This window comes from Triticum dicoccoides, chromosome 7B, assembly GCF_002162155.2.
Source record: "Triticum dicoccoides isolate Atlit2015 ecotype Zavitan chromosome 7B, WEW_v2.0, whole genome shotgun sequence".
Taxonomy (NCBI): domain Eukaryota; kingdom Viridiplantae; phylum Streptophyta; class Magnoliopsida; order Poales; family Poaceae; genus Triticum; species Triticum dicoccoides.
The window spans coordinates 434,067,347-434,073,834 of NC_041393.1; positions in this window are offsets into that span (position 1 = coordinate 434,067,347).

The following is a 6,488-nucleotide window of genomic DNA, read 5'->3' on the forward strand; positions in this document are numbered from 1 at the left end:
CAAAAGTGGTTTCTTCACTTCTAAATCTGGATCTGTTCTCATCTGCATCTCATATCATGCCAAGTATATTCACTTATGCTTCATAACTAGTTAGATTCCTCACTTGTACTTATGCATGGATTCGTACAAATCTGGAACCAACTCTCTCCAAATAAGTGAATATCTTCACACTATGAGGTCAATGTCTTCTAAACTGATTTATCTCCAAATCTTCTGAGAATGCATATGACCTATTCCCCTTCCCTCGCATCTCTAATGCTGTCATAGGTACATGTCCTTGGGAGAATCCCTTGGTTCTCATAGTCTGCATTCATTTGCAGAATACTTACAGCGTCACATCAAATCTCCTGAAGCCAGTTCTTGTCTGACCAGCAGACGAAAGCCATTCACTGTGTTAATCCAATCAGTCTGAATATTATGGCTTCAGAGAAGACTGCACGGAAAGGTGGCAGGCAACACCGTGGCAACACTACACTTGATTTTTCCCCTGATCTATATGAACTGTACAAGTCAGATCCTGAAGAAAACTATAACCAGCGCAAGAACCGGATTTGGTGGATCTGAAGATATTGGGCTGAGGAATGGTTCAAGTACAAGTTTGTTACGCCAGAATATGTTGAAAAGAATGCCATCAAGCACCCATGGGGTGATTGTCTCTACCGCGGCTTAGTGCCGAAGAGCAAGGTTGAAGCCATTGAGCGGAAATTCTATCCTTGCATGGTCAGAGGACCACAGCCTGAAACCGCCGACCCATCTTCTCGGTTATGGTGTCGTGAAGACAATCTGTTCAAGCGCAACTATCAGTTTGCAACAGATTCAGATGCCAAGAACCACAAGGAGTTCGGCCTCAACTTCAACCCTGGCCCCTTTGCTCCAAGATCTGATGGGACACGTGAAGCTAATAAGAACAGAATTGGCCCCTTCGCCCATTTTGATGGGCTTCTCTCTCACATTGCTGCTCAGAGAGCAGCAGTGGATCAATCTGCTAGAGAAGCTGGTTCTGAAGATGCTTCCTCACCTCCAAAGGAGAAAAAGAAGAAAAAGATAAAGCTTCAAAGCCATCTTCTTCACCAAAAGCTTCAACAAGGAAGACTCTGAAGACCGCACCGCCTGAATCCAGTGTGCAGTCTAAAGACTTATCTCACGTGTCCAAGAGGACCAAGAAGCCATTGCCAAGAAGGCCACTGGGCAACCCCTGACTCCGTTTGCTGTTCTGCACAATGAAGATGAAGGCATTCATCTGTCCAGCGATGAAGATCTTGGTGATGATGCTCTGGAGATGCTTATCAAGAGCAAGCAAGAGGCAAAAATCTTCAACGATCTGCCCCTCTTTGATGTTGATATTTTGAATAACTTCATCGATGAGTGGTTCGACGACCAGCGCATCAGTAATGATGATCCTCAGCTTCCAGTGGTGTCAAGACCCCGACTCAATGCCACACCGATCTAGCATGTAACACCTCATATCACTTTGCGGCCTCACGCACGGTATTCCCACGGGTGTCGCCTTACCAGGCCCGGGACCATTTGCGCCTTTTGGCACACGTATATGATAGTGTCTCTAGCATCCATATAACAAGGAGCCCGGGCTGACATGGCTAGTCGTGAACCCAAAGTGGCACTAACTTATAGGGACAGGCATACATGACCCAGCAACGAACATGTCGGTCATCAGCGAGTGAATTCGGGCTATAGCAATTGGGCTAGCAGGGCTCCGATAAACCAGACTGTAGCAGGCTAATAGGACTCCGATCGACACCACATGACATTTCCCCGAAGGGACAGACACAAGAACGAAGAAGGACACATGCCGGCTAGCCTAAGTGTTCCGGAGCAGTAGCAAGCTACCAAGGCTCATTGGAAGCACTAGGAGACATTTCCCGGTAAGAGAGGCTACCAAGGATAAACAACTAGATAGTCAGATCCCACACATACTAAGCATTTCAATAACATACACACAATATGCTCGATATGTGCAAATACAGCATGGCATCACAACATGACTCTACAACTCAAGTATTTATTCAATAGGCTCTGAGGAGCGAGATATTACAAACATGGGTCTCATGACCCAACATTCAAATCATACAAGTCAAAGCACCAACGGAAGCTTAACATGTCTGAGTACGGACATCTACAAATGAAAAAGGCTGAGAAGCCTAACTATCTACCAGATCCTGCCGAGGGCACAAGATCGTAGCTGAGGTAACAAGCTAAACATCGATGTCCAAGTGGAACTACTAGCGAGACTGAAGTCTCTCTGCAAAAACATAAATTAAGCAAACGTGAGTACAAATGGACCCAGCAAGACTTACATCAGAACTAACTACATATGCATCATTATCAACAAAGGGGTGGTGTGGTTTAACTGCAGCAAGCCAGCTTTGACTCGGTGGCTATCCTGAACTATGACTGCAAGTAACTCTTTTGAGGTGGCGCACACGAGTCCACATATTCACCATATCAATACACCACTATGGATCCGCTCCCGTCTCCCTACGAGAACGCCATCCATAGCACTCACGCTTATCTTGCGTATTTTAGAGTATCCACTTTCACTTGTCTGTTAACTGTACAGGTAACTCAGAAGTCCTTTACCGCGGACACGGCTATTCGAATAGATAATGTTAACCCTGCAGGGGTGTACTTCTTCACGCACGCTCTCACCACTTACCGCCATTTACACGACATGTACTCGGCAACCTTCAAGCAGAAGCCCATCGAGGGTGTTGGCCATGACCTGACTAACCACACAAGTCTCTCGTCCAGGTTTATCACCTATTCGGGTTCCATCCGCAAGGAGATCCGGCCAGGGTGTCGCTCACGGCCCCAAACGATGTGAGCAGGGTTCCCAAGCCCACTGAGGGAGTACCGGATTAGGGGGTGTCCGGATAGCCGAACTATCACCTTTGGCCGGACTCCTGGACTATGAAGATACAAGATTGAAGACTTTGTCCCGTGTCCGGATGGGACTTTCCTTGGCGTGGAAGGCAAGCTTGGCGATACGGATATGTAGATCTCCTACCATTGTAACCGACTCTGTGTAACCCTAACCCTCTTCGGTGCCTATATAAACTGGAGGGTTTTACTCCGTAGGACGAACAACAATAATACCATAGGCTAGCTTCTAGGGTTTAGCCTCTCTGATCTCGTGGTAGATCTACTCTTGTACTACCCATATCATCAATATTAATCAAGCAGGAGTAGGGTTTTACCTCCATCGAGAGGGCCCGAACCTGGGTAAAAACATCGTGTCCCTTGTCTCCTGTTACCATCCGCCTAGACGCACAGTTCGGGACCCCCTACCCGAGATCCGCCGGTTTTGACACCGACATTGGTGCTTTCATTGAGAGTTCCTCTGTGTTGTCATCTTTAGGCCCGATGGCTCCTCCGATCATCAACAACGATGCGGTCCAGGGTGAGACTTTTCTCCCCAGACAGATCTTCGTATTCGGCGGCTTTGCACTGCGGGCCAATTCGCTTGGCCATCTGGAGCAGATTGAAAGCTACGCCCCTGGCCATCAGGTCAGATTTGGAAGTTTAAACTATACGGCCGACGTCCGTGGAGACTTGATCTTCGACGGGTTCGAGCCACAGCCGAGCGCGCCGCACTGTCATGATGGGCATGATCTAGCTCTGCTACCGGATAGTGCCCTAGAGGCCGCACCAGTGTCCGCTCCGACCCTTAGCTCGGAGCCGACTGCGCCGATCGAGGACGGGTGGCTGGACACCGCCTCGGGGGCTGCTACCTCTACGGCGATTGAGCCGAACACCAACCCTGTCCTTTGCGAAGCTCATGACTCCAAGGTGCCGGACTCCTCTCCGGACTCCGAACCTTCCGTGCCCCTGCCAATCAAATCCGATTGGGCGCCGATCATGGAGTTCACTGCCGCGGACATCTTTCAGCACTCGCCCTTTGGCGACATCCTGAATTTGCTAACGTCTCTCTCTTTATCAGGAGAGCCCTGGCCGGATTATGGTCAGGAAGGTTGGGATGCGGACGACGAAGAAATTCAAAGCCCACCCACCACCCACTTTGTAGCCACTGTCGATTATTTAACCGACATGCTCGACTTCGACTCCGAAGACATCGACAGTATGGACGACAATGCAGGAGACGACCAAGAACCAGCGCCTACAGGGCACTGGAAGGCCACCTCATCATACGACATATACATGGTGGACATCCCAAAAGATGGGAATGGTGAGGGAACAACGGAGGATGACCCCTCCAAGAAACAGCTAAAGCGCCGGCGTCAGCAGCGCCGCTCTAAATCCTGCCACAGCAAAAATGATGATTCCGGCACGGGAGACAATAACACCCCGGAAAGTGCCGAAGACAACCCCCTCTAGCAGGATTCAGCGCAGGAGGATGGAGAAGCCAGCCCTCATGAGAGAGCAGCAGACAGAGAGGCAGAGGATGATAATTACATGCCTCCCTCCGAAGACGAGGCAAGCCTCGAGGACGACGAATTTGTCGTGCCTGAGGATCCCGTCGAACAGGAGCGTTTCAAACGCAGGCTTATGGCCACGGCAAGCAGCCTCAAGAAAAAGCAGCAACAGCTTAGAGCTGACCAAGACTTGCTAGCTGACAGATGGACTAAAGTCCTTGCGGCCGAAGAGTATGAACTCGAACGCCCCTCCAAGAGCTACCCAAAACGCAGGCTGCTACCCTGATTAGAAGAGGAACCACCCAAACCTACATCACCAGCGCATGATGCCGCCGACCGGCCACCTCATGGCCGCGACAGAGAGGCCTCTCGGCCCTCCACTCAAGCCACACCCCGGCGTCGTTCAAAAAGTACCAAGGCATGGGGAAATGCGCCAGACCTGCGAGATATATTGGAGGACAAGGCAAGGCAAACAAGATCGATCTACGGATCGCGTGGGAGCCTCACTACACGTGACGATAACCGTCATGCCGGATACAGCAAATTCGGCTGAGCCGAACACAGCAGACAAAGCTCATTTGAGCTACGTCGTGATATAGCCCAGTACAGGGGCGCCGCACACCCACTATGCTTCACAGATGAAGTAATGGATCATCAAATCCCCAAGGGTTTCAAACCCGTAAACATCGAATCATACGATGGCACAACAGATCCTGCAGTATGGATCTACGACTACCTCCTTCATATCCACATGGCCCGCGATGATGATCTACACGCCATCAAATACCTCCCACTCAAGCTTAAAGGACCAGCTCGGCATTGGCTTAACAGCTTGCCAGCGGAGTTAATTGGTTGTTGGGAAGACCTGGAAGCTGCATTCGTCGACAACTTCTAGGGCACCTATGTGCGACCACCAGACGCTGATGACCAAAGCCACATAATTCAGCAGCCAGAGGAATCGGCCAGACAATTCTGGACACGGTTCCTAACCAAGAAAAATCAAATCGTCGATTGTCCGGATGCAGAGGCCCTTGCAGCCTTCAAACATAACATCCGTGACGAGTGGCTTGCCCGGCACCAAGGACAGGAAAAGCTGAAATCCATGACAGCCCTCACAACACTCATGACCCGCTTTTGCGCGGGAGAGGAAAGCTGGCTAGCTCATAGTAACAGCATGACCAAGAGCCCTGGTAATTCGGATACCAAGGACAACAACGGTAGGTCGCGTCGCAACAAGCACAAGCGCCGCATTAACGGCAATAATGCTGAAGATACGGCAGTCAATGCCGGATTTAGAGGCTCTAAACCCGGTCAGCGGAAAAAGCAATTCAAAAGAAATACTCCGGGCCCGTCCAATTTGGACCGAATACTCGATCGCTCGTTCCAGATACACGGCACCCCCGAAAAACCAGCCAACCACACCAACAGGGATTGTTGGGTGTTCAAGCAGGCAGGCAAGTTAAATGTCGAAAACAATGACAAGGGGCTGCATAGTGACAATGAAGAGGAGCCCCGGCCGCCGAACAATAGAGGACAGAAGGGCTTCCCCCTACAAGTGCGGACGGTGAACATGATATATGCAACCCACATACCCAAAAGGGAGCGGAAGCGTGCACTAAGGGACGTATATGCGATGGAGCTAGTCGCCCCAAAGTTCAATCGGTGGTCCTCCTGCCCGATCACTTTCGATCGAAGGGACCACCCCACAAGCATCCGCCATGGCGGATTCGCCGCATTGGTTCTAGACCCAATCATTGACAGATTTCACCTCACTAGAGTCCTCATGGACGGCGGCAGCAGCCTGAACCTGCTTTATCAGGATACAATGCGCAAAATGGGCATAGACCCCTCAAGGATTAAACCCACAAAGACGACCTTTAAAGGCGCATACCAGGTGTAGAGGCCAACTGTACAGGCTCAGTTACACTTGAAGTGGTCTTCGGATCCCCGGATAACTTCCGAAGCGAGGAGTTAATCTTCAACATAGTCCCGTTCCGCAGCGGCTATCACACACTGCTCGGACGAACCGCATTTGCAAAGTTCAATGCGGTGCCGCACTACGCATACCTCAAGCTAAAGATGCCAGGCCCTCGAGGA